Source organism: Stenella coeruleoalba, assembly GCF_951394435.1.
Source record: "Stenella coeruleoalba genome assembly, chromosome: 1".
Lineage (NCBI taxonomy): Eukaryota > Metazoa > Chordata > Mammalia > Artiodactyla > Delphinidae > Stenella > Stenella coeruleoalba.
This window is the reverse complement of record NC_137169.1, coordinates 60,673,681-60,695,004: the sequence shown is the minus strand read 5'-3', so window position 1 is coordinate 60,695,004 and position 21,324 is coordinate 60,673,681. Positions and strand designations below refer to the sequence as shown.

The 21,324-nt window shown below is 36.3% G+C and overlaps 1 pseudogene across 1 annotated transcript in view; it reads left to right on the top strand.

Moving 5' to 3' along the window:
* LOC307187595 (histone H2A.V-like) overlaps positions 1–21,324 on the top strand; it is an 83,139-nt pseudogene that overhangs the window by 5,785 nt on the left and 56,030 nt on the right. The window lies entirely within an intron of this gene.

The following is a 21,324-nucleotide window of genomic DNA, read 5'->3' as shown; positions in this document are numbered from 1 at the left end:
TTAGATGTGGAATCTAAAAAATACAACACACTAGTGAATATAACATAAAAGGAAGCAGACTCACAGATATAGAGAACACACTAGTGGTTACTGGGGGGGAGGAGCAAAACAAAGGTGGGGGAGTGAGAGGTACAAACTACTGGGTGTAAGATAGGCTCAAGAATGTATTGTACAACACAGGTAATATAGCCAATATTTTGTAATAACCGTAAATGGAAAGTACCCTTTAAAATTGTATGACATTTTAGGGCTTCCCTGGTGGCGCAGTGGTTGAGAGTCTGCCTGCCGATGCAGGGGATGTGGGTTCATGCCCCTTTCCGGGAAGATCCCACATGCTATGGAGCGGCTGGGCCCGTGAGCCATGGCCGCTGAGCCCGCGCGTCCGGAGCCTGTGCTCCGCAATGGGAGAGGCCACAGCAGTGAGAGGCCCGCATACCTCAAAAAAAAATAAATTAAAAAAAAATTGTATGACATTTTAATTTTAATAAAATTTTTAAAATATGGTGTGGAAGTTCTACTCGTACTCATATACCACTGGACATGGCCTGGTCACATGGTCAAATGTAGGTAAAGGAAAGCTTGAGAAATGTAGTGTCTAGCTCTACTGTCAAACTGACTAAGAAGAATTCATCACCAAAAGGAAGAAGAAAATAAAAATGAGGAAAATGAGTGTTCTCTGCCAGAGATATCATAATGGCTATGCATTCAAACAATGAGAAAGTTATGAAAGAGCACAGAACACCTCACTCTCTTTGGAGCATTGTCCTGTCAAGCCCATGAGGCTTGGTGATGGGTTACAGGCAAATCCACAGCTATCTGCTTCTTCGTCTTAGGGATTCCAAAGTTTCTCAGGCATTGATATAAAAAGCTTGCTCCCAGAGGGCTGAGAAGTGTAGATGATATCTAAATATTATTTAATGCTTTATTGGGTTGTAGAAAGAAAACAGTAGAACAATCTTTACTTGTTGTCTGTCCCTTGGTGTCCTGAAAATTATTTCAGACCTAGCAAAGAGAAGGGAGGAATGCCAGATTTGACTTTTCTTAGGTATTTTATTTTTTCTTTCTTTTTAAAGATTTTTTTGATGTGGACCACTTGTAAAGTCGTTATTGAATTTGTCACAATATTGCTTCTGCTTTATGTTTCGGTTTTTTGGCCATGAGGCATCTGGGATCTTAGCTCCCTGACCAGGGATCGAACCCACACCCCCTGCATTAGAAGGCGAAATCTTAACCACTGGACCACCAGGGAAGTCCCTCTTAGGTATTTTAGCTTCTTTTCTCCTTGATAGCTAGAAATCAAATAATAATAATATGTCTAATAAATTTTGGAGTACTCTGAAAAATCCAAATATAAAAGATACAAAGCACTATTTATAATTATGTCAAAGAAATTGAATAGTTTCAATCTGACTAATAAATCAAGTACCAGACCTCTGTAATTATGGCTGTTCCAGGATTAAGAATGTTATACCTATCAAGTGTAACCTGCCCCACGTGTATTGTCCTAGAATGGTTTTCACCTGTTAGGCGACAGAGTATGTCTCATTTTAGTGTGCATGTGGACACAGGTGAGAGATCCAAGTGCCAATGTATAGAGTAAAACACTGATTTCTCATGCTTTAGAAAAGAATCTGTTATGGGGGGACAGCTACAAGAGGGTCAGCACTCTGGGCCTCATATGTATAAAAGGCCTCAAATTTAGACTTTTAAAATTATCTCCAAATGAAGTCATGCATAAGGATGTTTTATCTGTATATGTCTTCCAGGCATGTAAATTTTTTCAAGTAAAATAAAATTTGTACAATTTTGACTTTTTAAAGATTTTTCAACACACTGGGAGCCACAAATGTTTATGGGTGGAAGATCATAAGATCCTATCAGGATAATGAAACCCCTCAGAACAGAGTGAAGTTTGCAGTGGCAGTGCGATTTACCCTGTCTCTTCTAAAATGTTCTCTAAACCACGGCCAAAAAATATAGGTAACAATTGTATTGTTTTCAGAGAAAGTTAAAGATAGGAAAATATCTTGTCATGCTATACATGGAAGGGAAGAGGTTTATTTGAAAATTTTTAAAATTTTTTTATATGTATGCCTTTGACACAGGTTTAAAACATCACATTGTCCTTATCCTATGCAGCTCTTGCAAAATACATTAATTTTTGTCTTCTTTCAAATTACTCTGGAAATTGAGATGGCCATAAATATTGGCATCAATAAGAATATTCTGAACTAAGGCCAGATATTTAAAATCTTTGAAAAGAAGATTTGTTGACCTGGAGGATGCCAGATGGGAGAATCCATCATCTACCACATACAGTGAGCAAATTCCAAGTGCAAATGTGTTTCAGGAACATATCATTTTCCTGATCTAACTCTTTCTTCTCTGTTTATACTCAGACATGTCAACCTTGTTTTGGGAACCAAAACCTCACTCTTTTTTTTGTACATTTTATTTTTTTAACTTTTATTTTATATTAGAGTATAGCCGATTAACAATGTTGTGATAGTTTCAGGTGCACAGCAAAGCAACTCAGCCATACATATACATGTATCCATTCTCCCCCAAACTCCCCTCCCAGCCAGGCTGACAGATAACATTGAGCAGAGTTCCCTGTACTATATAGTAGCAAAATCTCACTCTTACATCCCTTTTCTCAAGAATAGAGTATTTCCTATTCCAATTTAAGACTATGGATTCCTAAGGCAGTCATTCCTACAAGAATAAACAATATAATCAAGGAAATCTGAAATCAGGACTGCTATTTCAAGCTCTTGTGTAGCTAACAGGACTTCTGACTAATTCACAGGAATAACCTCAGGGTAACTACATAACAGAGGGAAGGAAAGATTTTATGTTTAAGATTAGAAGTTCTGGAGACCAGATCAGGAGCATGACAAAATGCGTGGTACACATGAGAGATAGATACAGGATTTTTAAAAGTAAAAAGAAAGAATTAAAGAAAGAAATGAGGAAGGCAGGGAGGGAAGAACAAAAGCAAGGAAGCAAAGAAAAGGAAGGAAGGTGCATAAAGTAACAACACTTTCAAATAATACTGGAAGTATATACACTCTGGATCAACAGCTTTCATATTTTCAGGGCTTCATGTGTATTTACAGGTAGATTAAAAACTCTGTTTTCTAGGCACAATTTTTGTTTATTCTGAAAGTGACAAATAGAAATCATCCACCTCTACCTGAGTTGTTATGTTGAATAATATTTTAAAGTTGTATTTCAGTTTAGTACAAAACAGTGAGGGTGGAGGAAGAGCTGGTGATGATACGCATGCCATGTGTATTCTACCACCTTTTGGTTCGTCTTGTGATGGGCACATATGCAATATGGCTGACCTAGGTGAGAAGTGCAGTCTATGATCATTCATGATTGGGAGATTCTGTGTGAAGATAAATGATCCCTATAGGTATCTGTTCCTTTGTCCTCATATTCTGACACTGAACTGGTGGTTTTCTTCCTATAATAAAAGTAATGATTGATGAGGTAGGTTTAGAGAAATACTAAGCCACCATTTCAGAAACAAACTCCTCTTTCTTATGTGCACCAGGACAATGATTCCCAACTTGGGGTGACACAGGGGAGAGAGGTCTAGGAGAATTACCTGGAGAGCTATTTAAAATTGTACATTATCTCCATCACCTACAGTTGAGAAATTGCTTCTAATCCCCTAAACTCTTAGACATCAAAGCTCTTCCGTGTGCAGGACTGCATTAAGGCAGAGTGCACTAAAGAAAACTGCAAAACAAAAGACTCAAAGCAAGAATTCTTCCTCTTTTTGTTTTAAAAATACCAAAAAAAAAAGGAAGAATATGCATTAGCTCTACTAGCTATTATACAAAATCCTGTAATTTAGTCAAGGGGCTGTCTACCCAGCCACACATTAGAATCTCCTAGGGAGCTATTAAAATACACTCATGCCCTGACCCATCCCAAACCAATTTAATCAAATCTTTGGGGATGAGTTCAGCCCTCTATAGTTTTTTTAAAGTCCCGGGTTATTATAATAACCTGTCAATAATAGGCAATACTGGGAACCACTGAATTAGACCAATTAAATAGCATAAGGATCATAAATTGGATATAAATTCTAGTCCCAGCTCGGCTATGGATTTGATTTGCAGTCGTTAGTAAGTTACCTAAACTCTTGGATTCTTACTTTTCTCAAAGTTAAAGCAAGAGAATTGAATTAGATCATTTAACAAACACTTTTTTTCCAAAGGTACATCAGATACATCTTTAACATGCCTTAAAGACTCCCTATCCCCTTCACTGATTTGGGCCAAGTCTGCTACTCTCGGCTTCCTCTTCAGCCCTAGTGAACCTATTTTAGCTCCTGAACACCTGTAAGCTCTCCTCTGCTCCCCAGTCTTCACACATTGTAGCCTAACTAGGAAACACTCTGGGCCCGCTCCCTCCTCACTCAATGCAGTCAGTAGTATCTGTCTAATCACATACACTTTTGACTTAAGGCTGTTCTTGTGATCATAGGGTCCTTAAAAAGGCAGAAGATGAACATTGATGGACCCCGGTACAATAAAGTAATACAATTATGTAATAAATAAAACTCTGAGCTAGACATTCCAAAATGTGGGTCTTACCATCACATTCTGCTCTAATTAGAAAGCTGACCAAACATAATCCAGTAACTTCAACAACTTAACCTAAGTCTCAGTTACCCCCTTATGTGACTTGTAAAGTCATTTCCAGTATAAGCATATCACAGATGAGAAAGCACTTTAAAATATTTTTTAAAAATGAACTAAAATATCATTAACACATACTGGAGGAGATGAAATAGAATGCAGCCATGAATTTCCCTAGGGGGATGAACCTGTCATAAATAGAGTCTCTTGAGCAATGACCATGAGGTCACTTTTGAAACAGAATATGGTAAAAAGTTTGACTTGTCCACATTATTTCTCATTCCCAACAACTACTGCTTTTAAAAGATCATTTTTGGAAACGTCAGGAAATGGAAATATATGCATCAGAAGAGACTGAAAAAGAGGATCTTCTTTCCCATAAACTCTACAAATGAGTACTCAAGGTCCCAGTGAGGAAAGACCTTTAAACTCTCCCCATCTTCTACATCAGGATAATAACTGTGGGAAGGAGTGGAAGTACAGATCATATTTTAAGAAACAATGGGGGCCATAGGAGCAAGGAGAAGAATCTTGTAATACTTTCCCAGAAATGCTAGACAATTATATTAGGGAAAGCATGTTGTATAATCATAATTTAGATGCAGGGCCGGTTCTCAGAACATTTAAGAAGTAGAGTGTATTCTTATTCCCCTTCTATCCTTTACCATCTATTTTTCGCTTTCTGGAGCCTCAATAGGCACAGAATGATATTGGGTTACTCCTAGCAGCTCAAGGCAACATATTGTGATGCCCCCCCCATAAGCCCCAACCCCAGCTTTCCCAATTTACTCATTCCTTTATGCTATTACAGGAAGCATGAAGAACAACAACAAAAACCCCCAAATCAAAAGCAAAATAAGCAGTATCTGTCCCAGCTAGAATATTATAATCTGTTTGTGACTTAAAAAAAAACAAAGAAATGAAAGGCAAGTATGGGGAATTCACAGGGGATACAACAGGTGGCAAGTGGGAGGTTCGGTTTTAGGTAACAGTGGGAGCAGTCTATTGTCACAGGAGAAAAAAAAGAGCATGTGGGTAAGAATGAAGGGGTGGTGGAAATTTGATAGTGGACAGATGACCTAGCTGTATTATGATGCTTCTTATTTGCTTGGGAAAGAGGGATACTGAAGGTTAATGGAGAGAGAAGCTGTGAAGACACCTCAGAGTTGGAAAGCAGATTTATTAAGGAACTCCAGAAAGATGGCTGGATAATTCTAAAGCCTCACTTGAGATTTGTGATCATAAATGCAAAGTGAGACCAGTTCACAGAAGTTTGTCTCCAAAACTGCACCCACATTCCAGGCTTATCACATACAGTATGCAGTCAGCAGATAAATAGTTTTGCCAGTTGAGTGAGATGGAAGGAAAGCCGTGACAAGGGAACTGAGGCTGATTATAATGAATGTGATGGACCATGGAGTCTAACCTGAGCAAGGAGAAAAGTGAGAAGGAGGAAACACTGCAGAGTAAAAAAGTGTTGGAGTCAATGAATTGGGAGCCTGGCTGGGATAATAAAATGTTCAGGTGGACCTACTGGAGTAAAGGAGCTAGGAAGGAAAGCAGTAGTGAACAAAAAGTAGGCTGCTTAAAACTGAGGTTTCAGAGGCACTGCAATTACTGATGATGATGATGCCTAGGGCAGTATTTTACAAATTTTTTTGAGCACAATCCTTAGAAAGAAAGGAATTTTACATGATAGTTAGTATACATATACAAATTTTTACAAAACAATGCCAATCCTTAAACATACTCAGTTTTCAATTCTATTCCATTCCTTTTAAAAATTCTACTTAGTAAATTATTTTCCAGCCCTACTGAGGCATCAGAATCTATAGTGTGAAAAGAAGTGGTCTAGGGTAAGTTCCACAGGGGTAACTAAGGTGGGATAGAATAGGACAATAGAATTAAGGAAATCATGGACCTCAGGGGCCAGAGTGTTGAACTAAGCATTTTCATTGCTGTTGTAGTCGCCAAGAATAATGACAGAAGTAGTAGTAAAAGAGAAAACAATAGCCAGATGTAAAAACTTTATATTAATTAACATTTCCAATAAAAATAAAAACATAATAAATGAGTAAATGAATGGATAATACATTACCCTTTACACATTTCAAATCCCTTTTGTAAGCTGACATGAGTAAATAGATTATAATTAATTAATTCACTAATTAATTAGACTTGTATTCATCTAACAAATATTTGAGAGCCTTCTGTGAGCCAAGGACTGTGCTAGTCTCTGGGCGGTTATATATTATGGGGAGGAAAATACCTGGATTCTACCCTCAGGTAGTTTGTAATCTAGTGTGGAACAAAGACATTGAATAAATAATCACGTAAATAATTAAATAGAGTTACAACTTGTGATAAGAACAATAGAGTGCTGGGGGGAGAACGTGGATTAGAAGAAGTGCTATCTGAGGAGTCCTCTTTGAAGTAATGATGTCTTAGCTGAATCCCAAAAGATGAGTAAGAGATGGCCATATGGTAAATTTTTTATCCTTCTGTACTTTACCTTCATTATCTTTGAAATAAAAGAGATAAAATAATACAATCTCATTTTAAGGACAGAGACTTAAAATCCGTATAGTTCAACAACTCTTCTGAGTCTTTGATCCTTTCTAAAATGTCTCTGCCCAAATGTCAATATCGTGGCAAACTTGCTCTCTTTCAAGGGCAATTAGTGAAAACTTTCTAATTATTATTTTATATACTTTCTCACACATTAATGCATTCAATCCTCACAACTACCCTATAAGAAGTAATGTTCTCTAATTTACAGAGGAGAAAACAGATGGAGTTGACCTTGATACAATGGTGATAGTAACCACCATTTCTAGGACTCATTCTCTGTTAATAGTGGCAAGATTTTTCTCTAATGCACCAATATATGCAAAGCAGCTGCCTAGATTTAAGGGACAGTTACAAGGTCATGGGACAATTTCTTTGAGTAACCATCTGGCCCTGATCCAGCATTAAACCCACATCTGTGACCTCATTTGCAACATGCTCTTGCTAAATCTAGACAAACGATTTAGCAAGAGCTAAATCATTCCTTATTGGCTCTCACTCTTTCTAATCAATCAACCAACACCTATAGACTGTAAATAGGCACTAAATCTGGGAAATCTGGGAATAAAGAGATAGATTTATAATCCTGCTTCCCTTCAAACACTTACAAATTAATGGGGGGAATAGAAAACTAAGCAGAAGTTTCCAAACCAAGCATACTGAGAAGTGCAGATAAAAGATAAGTAGAAACTGCGACAGGAGCACAAAGGAGCACATACATATTTACTCTAACTCTAGGGGCAAAGACAAAGTTTTACAATCTTTTAAACATTGTTGTCTTTTGATAAACATTCACATTTCAAGTCTCTTCCACACACACAAAAAAAACAGTTCTAAGAAACCCCAAAGGAGCATGCCTCTACTGAGAACTGCAGTATTTTGTTTTTTTACCAGCATTTAATTTTCATAAGTTAAATTACACAAACAATATTTTTTTTTCTTTTTCAAAATTAAAAAAGTTGAGCATATTGAATATTTTTTTAATTGAAGTATGGTTGATTTACAATGTTGTGTTAGTGTCAGGTGTACAGCAAAGTGATTCACTGATATTTTTTCAGATTCTTTTCCCTTATAGGTTATTACAAAATATTGAGTATAGTTCCTGGTGCTACACAGTAGGTCCTTGTTGGTCACCTATTTTATATATAGTAGTGGGTATATGTTAACCCCAAACTCCTCATTTATCCCTCCCCACCTTCCCCCTTTGGTAACCATAAGTTTGTTTTCTATGTCCGTGAGTATATTTCTGTTTTGTATATAAGTTCATTTGTATCATTTTTTAAATTCCATATATAAGTGACATCATATGATATTTGTCTTTCTCTCTGTGGCTTACTTCATTTGCTATGATAATCTCTAGGTCCATCTGTGTTGCTGCAAATGGCATTCATTCCTTTTTATGGCTGAGTAATATTCTTTATCTATTCATCTGCTGACGGACATTTAGGTTACTTCCATGTCTTGACTATTGTAAATAGTGCTGCAGTGAACACTGGAGTGCATGTACCTTTTCAAATTATGGTGTTCTCTGGATATATGCCCAGGAGTGGGATTGCAGGATCATATGGTAGCTCTATTTTTAGTTTTTTAAGGAAACTCCATACTGTTCATCATAGTAGCTGTACCAATTTACATTCCTACCAACAGAGTAGGAGGATTCCTTTTTCTCCACACCTTCTCCAGCATTTATTATCTGTAGACTTTTTGATGATGGCCATTCTGACCAGTGTGAGGTGATAACCCACTGTAGTTCTGATTTGCATTTCTCTAGTAATTAGCAATGTTGAATATCTTTTCATGTGCCTTTTCGCCATCTGTATGTCTTCTTTGGAGAAATGTCTATTTAGATCTTCTGCCCATTTTTTGATTGGGTTGTTTGTTTTTTTGATGTTGAACTATATAAGCTGTTTGTATATTTTGGAGATTAATCCCTTGCTGGTCACATCATTTGCAAATATTTTTTCCCATTCTGTAGGCTGTCTTTTCATTTTGTTTATGGTTTCCTTTACTGTGCCAAAGCTTTTAAGCTTAATTAGGCTCCATTTGTTTATTTTTGTTTTTATTTCATTACTCTAGGAGACAGATCCCAAAACATATTGCTGCCATTTATGTCAAACAGTGTTCTGCCTATGTTTTCCTCTAAAAGTTTTAAGGTATCCAGGCTTACGTTTAGGTCTTTAATCCATTTTGGGTTTATTTTTGTGAGTGGTGTTAGAGAATGTTCTAATTTGATTCTTTTACATGTAGCTGTCCAGTTTTCCCAGCACCACTTATTGAAGAGACTGTCTTTTCTCCATTGTATATTCTTGCCTCCTCTGTCATAGATTAAGTGAGAGGAATCAGGCTCCCTGACTTCATGCTATACTACAAAGCTACAATAATCAAAACAGTATGGTACTGGCACAGAAACAAATATATATCAATGGAACAGGATAGAAAGCCCAGAAATAAACCCACAAACCTATGAACATATTTTTTAAACTACCAAACCATCACTCCATGTCTTCCTCACAAAATTCTGCTAAGCTTCTCTGGCAGAAGGATCTCACCTGTCCTCTTACTAACTACACCTCCTGGAGAATCACTGGGCTTAGAGTATGTCAAAGAAATAAAAATAAATAGCAATACTGAGCATTTAGACCAATGCTTCCCAACTTTAACTGCTTCTTAGAGGCTTCAGTGTCATATTTAAAATATTCTAATGTCCTGCCTCATGACAGACCAAATTAAATCAGAGTGGTGGGGTGAGAGTAGCACTCAGGAAGAAGGCACTGGATTTTTTTTAAAAAATTCTTGCTTATTTCAATATACAGCCAGGGTTGAAAACCACTTAAAGAAATATGACTGCTTTTTCTCTTCAATTGGTCCTTGGAATTTTCCCAATGGTACTTGGACTTTCCTAATTTGATTCATCTTGGGAGGGGCTACTCACTTCTATTCACCAGTACTCATTACCTCATTAATAAACTTGCAGTCACCTTTTTGCTGATCTCCTTATGGTAAGTCCCTCTACCTGCACTTGGTAGAGTGCAGCTCCTCATTTATTCATTCATTCAGTACAGCAGTCAGTAAGTCAACATCACTGAGCACCCACTCTATGTTTAAGGCAGCGCTAAGAGCATACAATGATAAAGTCATGGTGACTGCCCTTAGGGACTCCCAGTCTAACAGCAGGATTGCACTCTGACAGAGTATGGAAGTATGTATAAGGAGGTAAGGGGCACAAGAGGGGAGCACTAACTGTTCCTGGGCAAGGAACTAAAGAGGACATCTCAAACTTACCAAGGCAAATGATGCTTCAGCGGATTATTATAAAAAGTAGGCATGAAATGTCAATTGTCAGGTCCCTGAAAGTCCATCAGAAAAACCTGAAGATCAAACAAAGCTACACTTATTAGACAGTTCAGTAAGGGATAACACCACCTTGACAAAAGTTTACTAGTATCTTAGAAGAGTGAAGGCAGGGAAAGATAAAGGATTTTGAGACCTGGGCTCAGTGCCTTTAAGGTGGGTCTAGGAAGGCAGGGAACTAGATGGGAATAGGCAGAGTTTATGACATAATTGTGGATTGGCTTTGAAGCCAGTCTAGATGATGAAGCTGTTTGTCTTGGTAAATAAATTAATTAGCTAGTTCATCATCTTACCTTCCAGGAGCATGTATTTCATGGAACAAGTAGCCAAGTTATTTTTGCTTGTCCTCAGTATTATTTAATATAGAGACAAGAAAATATGTCCAGTCCCAGAAATGTTTACCACAGGAATATGAAATGTTGGTTTCAGTACTCAATAAAGGAGATGAAGAAGTAGGCAGAAGGGAACTGGGCAATGAGTCAGTATGTGCAAATCAAAGCAATAAAAGCAGAGCATGCTCTAAAAATCTCTTTTGCTTTCTGAATCAAGTCCAAACTCTTCAATTTGGTGTTTAAGACCTTCTAGTATGTGAAACAACTTACATTTTAAGCATTTATTTCCTATTTGTCACTTATAACACAACCAAAAAGAATTAGTCACCATTTCTAACCTTTTGCACCTTTGCAGCACTATTTATGCATCTTCACATAACAGGGATCAAATCTCCACTCTAACATTTTACCAGCCATGTGACTTTGAACTAATAATTTAAATACTTTGTGCCTATTTTTCAATTGTAAAAAGGCAAAAGTAAAAATAACTACCTCATAGATAGATACCGGTAAAATCATCTATCAACAAACAGGTATCTATTGAGTACCATCTAGTGCCAGGCACTGTTCTAGGGGAAAAGACTGCCCACATTCAAGGAACTTATATATTTTCAGATATGTTATGAAGAGAAATACTGAGTAATGTGATAGAGGGCAAATGTGTTGAGGAGGCAGTCTACTCCAGTGTGGAGATTTAAAAAGATCTCCATGTTCCTTGAGAAAAGAAACCATAATTATGCACTTTTCTGTGACACTTGCAACATTCTTCCACATTGTTGACACCAAAAACCAGTGAGTGAATAAATGAACAAATAAGATACTCATATTGTTACTGTAGAGAATGTACCTTGAGTGGTTTTTATACAAAAGCTTTTACATGACTTTTAAAAGTCATCTTGGTAGAAATTTTACAAGGGTAAGTTAGAATCAGAATAAATTGTTAAATTATAAATATAATTGTTAATATAATTATGTAATTAATATAGTTAGTATAATTATATATTATATAATTGAATACAATTGTTAATAAAAATACACAGTTATAACTTTTTAATCAAAATTTAGATGCAAGAGTGATGTTTTGTGTCTGAAATGTCATTGTTAGGGCCTTTTAGAGGAGGCTTATCCTGCTGATAGAGAAGCAAGATAAATTGTTCCTAAAATCAATTATAATTATACAATACTTAATATATTCCCCCCAAATTGATGCAACTTATATCCTTTCTCTCAGACTTACAGTAAGAATTAATAATCTCTTCTTCACAGAGCAATAAGCTCATTACTCCAGCTGCTTTTTCTAGCCAAAGGGCAGAATAATAGAAAAATCACATTTTCCCAACAAATAATACACAGTGAAAAATATGTCCTTGGGTTCACATGCAGAAGTAACAGAACCTAGCTTCAATTATCTGAATGCTAACAATTTTCCAACCGTTGCAAAAAAAAATTAACTTAACTCTGCTGATTCTTTAACTCCATCCTTATACAGGCTTTTAAAGAAAAAAATATATATATATATGTATAATTACTGAATAATAACAATGTACCAGGTACTACACTAAACATTTTATGTTCATTATCTCATTTCATTCCCAAAATACCCATAAGGAGTAGGTACTATTTTATTTCCCTATTACACGTAAGACAACTATAGCTCAATGAAATTACCACATATGCCTGCCTGAATATAATTCAACCCAGAATATCAGAAGATAAGATAATCTTTCATTATCCAAATTAGAATACAAACACAATAAAAAGGAGAATAAAAGCCTGATTGAATATATGTATACTAATAAGAATATAAACTTTAAAAGTAAATATGTGCATATTTGATTTATTTGGTTACATATTTATTTTAAATCACCTGCCCTGTAAATTAACACATTATGTTTAAAATATTACTTTTTTCCACCTTCAGATTTCATGAAATAAGTTTATTTAACCTCTTCACATGCCTCTTAACATCAAATTCTTATTGACCACTGGAACCACTTTTCTGAGACAGATAACATTTTTCCAAGAATAGCATTTGTATTAAAGTTCTCCAGAGAACCAACAGGAGATTGATAAATAGATGATAACTAGATAGACAGACAGACAGACAGATAGAGATTTACTATAAGGAATTGGCTCATATGATTATGAAGGCTGATAAATCCAAAATCTTCAGGGCAGGTCTATGGTATGGGAGACCTAGTGAGAGCAGATGATCCAGTTGCAAGGCCATCAGGCAGGAAGAGGCGATGTCGCAGATGAAGTCAGGGCAGTTGGCTATAGAATTCTCTCTTACCTAGAGAAAGATCAGCCTTTTTGTTCTAGTCAGCCTTTCAACTGATTGAATGAGGCCACCCACATTATGAGGGGTAATCTGCCTTACTCTACTGATTAAAATGTTAATGTAATAGAATGTTAAAGTCTACTAAATTAAATGTTCATCTCACCCAAAAATACCCTTGCAGAAACACCCAAAAAATTGTTTAACCAAATATCTGGGAAGCCTATGGCCCAGTCAAGTTGGCAGACAAAATTAACCATCCCACCATTTTAACGTCTAATTTTTCTCTTTCTGACTGGTTTTAAGCAACTTGATTATGATTATCCGTGGAGTGCTTTTCTTCATGTTCTTTGTGATTTAGTTTCGTTGAGCTTCTTGGACCAGTAGGAATTTGGAAATAATTACAACCATTATTTTTTAAAATACTTTTTGTGCTACACCCCCCACTGCCTATCAGTTCTAAGATTCCAAATATTACATGCATGTCAGATGGTTTAGTATTATCCTCTAGGCAGCAAAAGCTAAATAATTTGCAGGGCCCAGTGCAAAATTAAAATGAGGGATCCCTCATTCAAAAATTGTTTAAAAATTTCAAGAGGCAACAGCAGAACATTAAACCAAGTGATAACCCCGTCTTAATGTAGAATCTATGTGTCAGGAAAGGTTGCACACCTGTGAAGCCTGCCCCGCTCATTGGTAATTGAGATGCTTTTCATGTTATTTCGGTCTTTTTTGTCATCCTTCATGTTTGATAATTTCTGTTGCTATGTTTTTTAAAAATCACATATCTTTTCTTCTGCAATGTCTAATCTGCTCTTAATCCCATCCAATGAATTTTTCATTTGGGGTATTGTATTCTTAGCTCTGTGAGAACCATTCAGTTCTTTGGTATTTCTAGCATTTCTCATTATGTTCATGTAGTCCTTAGTCAGGGATTTATAAGAATACATGAACATAATAAGGAAATATATATATATATATATGTGTGTATACATATATACTGTTTTTAAATCCTTGTCTAATAATTTTATTACCTCTATCATTTCTTGCCCTGTTTTTATTAAGCGATTTTTCTATTTGTCACAGGTCACATTTCCCTGCTTCTTTACATGTTAATGATTATTTTAGTGGATGCTGGACACTGTGAATGTTATGTTGTTCAGTGACTGGATTATATTGTCTTCCTATAAAGGATGTTGAGTTTTGCTTTGGAAACCAGTCAATTTAGTGCCAAGTTCACTTGACCCTGTTGGGCTTTGTTAGAGCAGATCTAGATTAACCCTCATTCTAGGTTACAGTAAACCTACTCCTAAAGTATGGCCATTCTGAAGTTTCAACTAAATGTTTAGGGTATTCTAGCTGGTCAGAAAAACAATATCTCTCAACACTGTGCAAGCTCCAGAATCTCTGTTCATCTCAGAAAGCCTTGCATATGTTCTTTGTAAGACCTCATAGTCATCCTGCACATGTATAGCTTAGCATTCAGCCAAAACTCAAGGAAACCCTATGAAGATTCTCAGAGCTCTTTCTCTGTACAGAGAAACACCCTTCCCTGGGACACTTCTCTACAAATTCTAAACACATCAGCCTTCCCATACTGGGATCTCTGTTTCCTGTGCCCAACAAGATCTTTGCTTTTTAGGCTCCACTCCTTTGTTCCATGCCTTGGAAAGGCAAAAAGGCAGAAAACCTGGATGAATGCCAAGTTCACCTCCAGTGTTTCCCTTCTCTCAAGGACGGCTACTCTGCTCTGCAGGTTGCTCAACACCTGAAAACAATCACTTTGTATGTTTTGTCAATTTTATAGTTATTTGTTATAGGACAGTAAATCCCCTCCCATTACTCCCCCTAAGTCAGACTATTCCATCTTTTATGTGCCGTCCTCCAGCCTGAGATCACCTTCCCAGTCCTTTCCTCTTCAACTGCATAGCCCAACTCTACTCCTTTCTGTTCCTTGACATAAATGTGTCCTTGCTCCCCAGCTCATTTTGCTCTCTCCATGAACGCCTGTAGATTTATTATCCCGCTGACATTTATTATATGTGCTGGAGACAGGAATCTGGGGGAAGGTACAATGGTTTATAGTACTACAGTTTTTTAGAATAGCTTTCTCCAAAACTTTTCCTCAAATTATCTGCATCTTATTTATAATAAATATCATTTCCTGGCAAAGAAAACACATGCTATAATACTTATGAAAATTGTCATTCAAATAAGATGCAATGTATATAATAATTTCCATCTTCAGAGAGTATATAAATGTTTGATTAGATTTCATTTTTCATATACAGTATATGCATGTATTTTTAAGCTATATTACGCACTAAAATAAACTCCAACATACTTACTCAAACGTGTTTTGCAACAAATTTCCAACATATTGGAGGATACCACTTAATAAGGGCTGCCAAACTAACATGCCTTTGTTTAGTGTCAGAATACAGATCTTCTTGCCAATTCTAAGCACATACTTAACCTTCTTTTAAGTGTGCAATTGATTAGTCTTTGTCCTGTTCTTTTTACGAATTGCATATGTTTGCTTCTATAAAGCTTTACAAGCATGTCACTTTTTCACTGGGATCAGTCAGAAGTTTCTTCATATACTACAGCCAAAATAAAGCTAAAGAAATAAAATGGAAGCTGAGACTAACAGAAGATGGCAACTGTCATCCATAAAACCCAATGTCAGGTTGTTGAATCCATCAAAACTGTCTCAATGATCTCATTAACTGACTTATTTCAAGTACAATAAGTGCTAAAAATTTGAATTTTTCAAATCAAATCATTATTAATAAAATATTGATTTCATATATTTATAAGTTTTATATATTGTATGTCCACAGACAATACCATTTTTATTAAAGATATTTCCCTTCCAAAAATTATTTTTGAAAACCACTATTTAAGATGAGCAAAAAGCTTCAATGTTCAGGAAAACCTTAGACTGATTCTGGCTTAAATACTTTGCTTTTTCCTGGGTCTTCTTGTCTTTTTCTTGCCCCTCTGTAGTCTCCTCCCCCCATTTCTACCTCCTGTGACAGGCAGAAAGGTTACTCTTCATGCCATTTTCATAACCATTATTTCTAATAATAGCATAAGTATAACCAAATCTAACTAACATTTCCTCTATTAGTAAATATTTACTTTGTCTTCAATATTTCATTACAGTGAACACTATACTAAAGATATTCAAGACTATAAATTATTTTTCTTTTTTTAGACTTATTTTTTTAATTAATTTATTTATTTTTGGCTGCATTGGGTCTTTGTTGCTGCACGTGGGCTTTCTTTAGTTGTGGCGAGCAGGGGCTACTCTTCGTTGCAGTGTGCGGGCTTCTATGGTTGTGGAAGCATGGGCACACGGGCTTTAGTCGTTGTGGCACACAGGCTCAGTAGTTGTGACTCGCAGGCTCTAGAGCGCAGGCTCAGTAGTTGTGGCGCACAGCCTTAGCTGCTCCGCGGCGTGTGGGATCTTCCCGGACCAGAGCTCGAACCCATGTCCCCGGCATTGGCAGGCAGATTCTTTTTTTTTTTTTTTTTTCTTCCAGTACGCAGGCCTCTCACTGTTGTGGCCTCTCCCGTTGCGGAGCACAGGCTCCAGACGCGCAGGCTCAGCGGCCACGGCTCACGGGCCCAGCCGCTCCACGGCATGTGGGATCCTCCCGGACCGGGGCACGAACCTGTGTCCCCTGCATCAGCAGGCGGACTCTCAACCACTGCGCCACCAGGGAAGCCCGGCAGGCGGATTCTTAACCACTGCACCGACCAGGGAAGCCCTTTAGATTATTTTCTTATGACAGACTCAAAGTAGTGGAGTATTAGATTAAAACTACTATTTTCCATTTCTTAAAAGACTTTTAGCAAATCATTTCAGTAGACAGTGAGAACCACTTCAAACTGGAAAGCAAATACTATCCTATGTCATCTGCTCAAATTTAATTTCACAGAAAAACCTCTGCCTTTTAAGACATAGATATTAACCTGTTAGACATTTGTTTTGCATTCCTTGCTCCAGGGAACTTCCCTTACCTCCCCACCACTCCAAAGCTGGGGTTATGTTCCTTTTGGGGGGCCCTCAGGGGCCTCTTTGCTTTATCCTTTTACAGCACTAACTGTTTCATAATTGCTCATTCATTTTTGCTTCATCCCCAGATTTTATGTACCTGCCACCAGAGGCTTTACCTTGTTCACAGGTATATTCCCCAGAACCTAGAACAGTGTCTGGCACAGCAAGGATGCTATAATTTTTGCTGAATTAATTAGTTATCTTTATTAAGGAAGTGACTACATATCCTTTTCCATGCCCTTAAAATTCACAGTTTGGGGGTTTGTTTTGATTTTGTCCTACCAAGTACAGCAATGCTTAGCATACCTCATGGCACACAGACATACAAAAAAATAAGTTTTGAATGCATCAATAAACTAGTTCATTTACTTAAAAAAAGGACATGATATTCCAGAACAAACCAAATCTGATAGGTATACTGTTTCAGGATTTGGGGATTACAAAGAGATCTAGCAGTCAGAGTAAATATTTGCTTACTTGATGTGTCATTCACATTTCAGACCTGAACCTACCATTGTCTGTGTGACCTTAAGTAAGTCCTTTATGCTTCTTAGCTTCAGTTTCTTCATGTATAAAATTATGTGGTTAGACCAGATCATCAGTATGTGTTCTTCCAGTTCATTTTAACTTTACTTTGGAAGGGAATTTATTGAGTTATAATAAGACAATGTGACACACAGAGCTCAGTAACCCTGTGTTTTTGGTTTTTAAATTTGTTTTGTTTTACTGTAATTTCTTAATTACAAAATTTCTTTGAAAAAACATAAAGTACTTGTGAAAGCCTGATAAAGTTAGATGATTGTCCACTGGTAAGAGAGTAAATTTGTATGCCTCTAATGGTCATCAGAGGAGTTATTTGGGGCCATGAATATTTCTTTGTTCGGTTGGGCAGGTTGTTACTGTGGTTGTATAATAACTGATACTAAAGCTCAGTGTAGCTCTTTCAAGACTCTGGTATCCTTTTCAGAGATACGGCACATAGTATTGTATGTTAACTAACTTTAACAAAAGAATAAAGTAGGGTAATCCCCATACCCATCTCCTTTTGAAAGGCCTATGTCTAAATACCTTTTAAGACTCCAGGGGTAAACCAAATTATCTAGGAATCTAATAGTTTTGTTCCTACATTTTAGTTCCCATTTGAAATGGCACTAGTCCCTCAGTAGACCGATAATCATATATTCACACCATTGAATATGCTAGTTTTGGGAGTGGTAAAGGAATAACTGTATTCCTCCATCTGCCCCTGACTTCTCATAAAGATAAAGCACAAATATATCACTTGGAATGCAAGTCAGTGATCAGTGGTGCAAGAAGGAAGCCCACAGCAAAGTCAGAAGTGATGGCACAAGCTTATGTGCTATAGGAACGTTCTGGAGAGGGCACAGGGAGGAAAGGAAGACTAGACATTGTGCCTAACATAGGTTAGAGGACATCGCCCTCTGAAAGGGGAAAAGAGGGTGATCTAACAAACTACATAATTGCACATTTTTATTGTTAGCATTGTATTACTACAATTATGTGCTTCTGGTTCAATGACTTGAGGCTATATATATTTTATGAGGCTATATATATATTATGACTAAAATATATATAGTCTGATTATCCAACAAGATATCTCTGCCTTCTTCCTTTTCTCTCCTCCTTTACCTCCTCTGTATCATCATGTTTTTTTTTCTTTGCCTCCCTGGTACCGTCAGATTTATGAAGCTCAGTCTATTGATTCATTTATGACTTTTGGACATTTAGTATTCAGATTAACAGCCTTGTTCAGTGTGTTCTGTCTTACTTTCTTGTATGTAATTGTTTTTATAATTGTAGAAAATTTTTAAATATTTTAACTTATTTTTATTTCAAGTAGTTTGTTTAAAGTTGTAATCAGGAATTGCTATAATAAAGGGAAAATTGTTTAAACTTGCTCATGTTTCAAATATGTAATAAATCTTAAATGTTTTATTTCCTCCAAGGTAACTCTTCAGAGACATATCTAGCATCTCAAATCATCTCTAAGTCTGGACTTAGATGGCATAAAGAAGAGCCCTCTGGGGGAGGCTGATGACTTCATACTGAAAATCTATTCTCCTGGCAACGTTGGAAACTCAGATATGTTCCAGGCAAAATTTCACCCCTAAGAAGTCATAATTCCAACCTTAAATTCTCAGAATTTCTAAAGCAGAATAATTTTATACAAATCTCCTCTCTGCAGAATCTCTAGTTTTGGTTTCTTCACCATACTGACTTCTTAATCAAAGCCTTTCTCCTGTCATACAAATTTGCCTAGGAAGTGCTCAGTTCTAAAGGAAACCTTTTCAGTATATATTGGTCAGGATGAGCTAGTCTATGCTACAGCAACAAATTACCCCTCAATCTCATTTTATAACACACTGAAAGTTTGTTTATAGCTTACATCAGTGTGGGTTGGTCAACTCTCTTCTAAAAGGTAGTTCAGGGACTCTCATTAGGTACTCCATTAGGAAGATATGAACCCTGTAGTTGCCATGAGGAGAGAGTTAGAATTAATTGAATAAAAGGTCAGATCTAAAAGTGATATAAATCATTTCTGCCTATATTCCATAGCCCCAGCTTAACTGCAGGGGAGACTAAAAAATATAGCTCTCAAGTGAGTCCAGAAAGAGAAAATTATGTGGTATTGTCACTGCTACACACTATAATCCTTAGTCCCAAGAAGCAAACATGGAATTTCATAACCACAAACTCTATGAGACATATAATTGAATTTTTTCTAACTCTGAAAAGGTTTGGAAATTGATTTCCCAATGATTTTCCTGTAGCCTAGCAAGATAGGAAAAGCAATGTATTGATTCATACCTATATACCTACCTACCCTTATTCATCCACCCATATATTCATTCAACAATATTTCTTTTATACACGCAAAAAACATATCTGATTTTTTCCATGTAATAGTGCATCTTAAAGATTGTTCCATATCTATATTTATATAGATAGATACATACATAGTACAGAACTATCTCAATCATTTTAATAGTTATAGCTATTCACTATACTTCCCTATTAAAAGACAGGTTGTTTCCAGAGAACACACTTAATACATCTTTGAATATATATGCAATTATGTATAGATAATTCAGATTCCTAGAGGCAAAGAGAACTGTTGGGTTCACAAGCCAAAAATTAATGTTAATACACAGTTGTGACCATTAACTCAGCCAAGATGACTGGTATATATTTTCTAACTGGTTTTATTCTGTCCTAATTGTTTAACTTTAATCATCTTTTTGTATATGTGTTTTATTATTATAATAAGAACCTATTATGTAGCTTAGCAGCTCATAGCAATTGTCAGGTTTAGAAGTAGAAATAAAAACAAAAGCTGTAAGGAAAAAGAGAATGATAGAGAAGGGAAAAAAATCAGTTTAAAAAGTGAAAAAGAAAGGAAGGGAAGGATGAAATAAGGGGAGGAAAAGAAAAAAAAATACAGATGGACAGGCAGACATTCAGAGAGGAAGGCAGGAAGGGGCCTTTGGAAAATTAAATGATGTTTTCAAATTATGTTTCCAAAGCCAGATTAACATTGAAACCAAGAGCCAAGAAAACACAAAAATAGAAAACTATGGACCACTCTCATTTGGGAAATTACCCCTAAAGTCCTAAATGAAACACTGGCAAATAAAATACAGCAATATATTAAAGTATAATATTCCATAACCTAGTGGGATTCATGCCACAATAAATCCAATATCTAGATTTTCTAAATACCTCAGTCTCCCCAATACCTAGAACAGAGCTTTGCACTTTGAGTAAATATGTACTAAGTTGATGAATAAATGTATGAATAGTGAAAATCTTTTAATATAATTCATCATATTAATAGATTCAAGGAGAAAAATTATGTGATCATCTCTAGAGATGCCAAAGAGGCACTAATAAAATTCAGCATATATTCCTGATTTAAAAAATATCGATAAAATAAGATTAAGATTCTGCCTTAATATTGTTTTAGAGAGACAGATTGAGAAGCAACTAAAAATTCGTAAGTAGCAATAACAAAATTCATCAAGGTGGTCCTGCCACATTACTGTATAAATC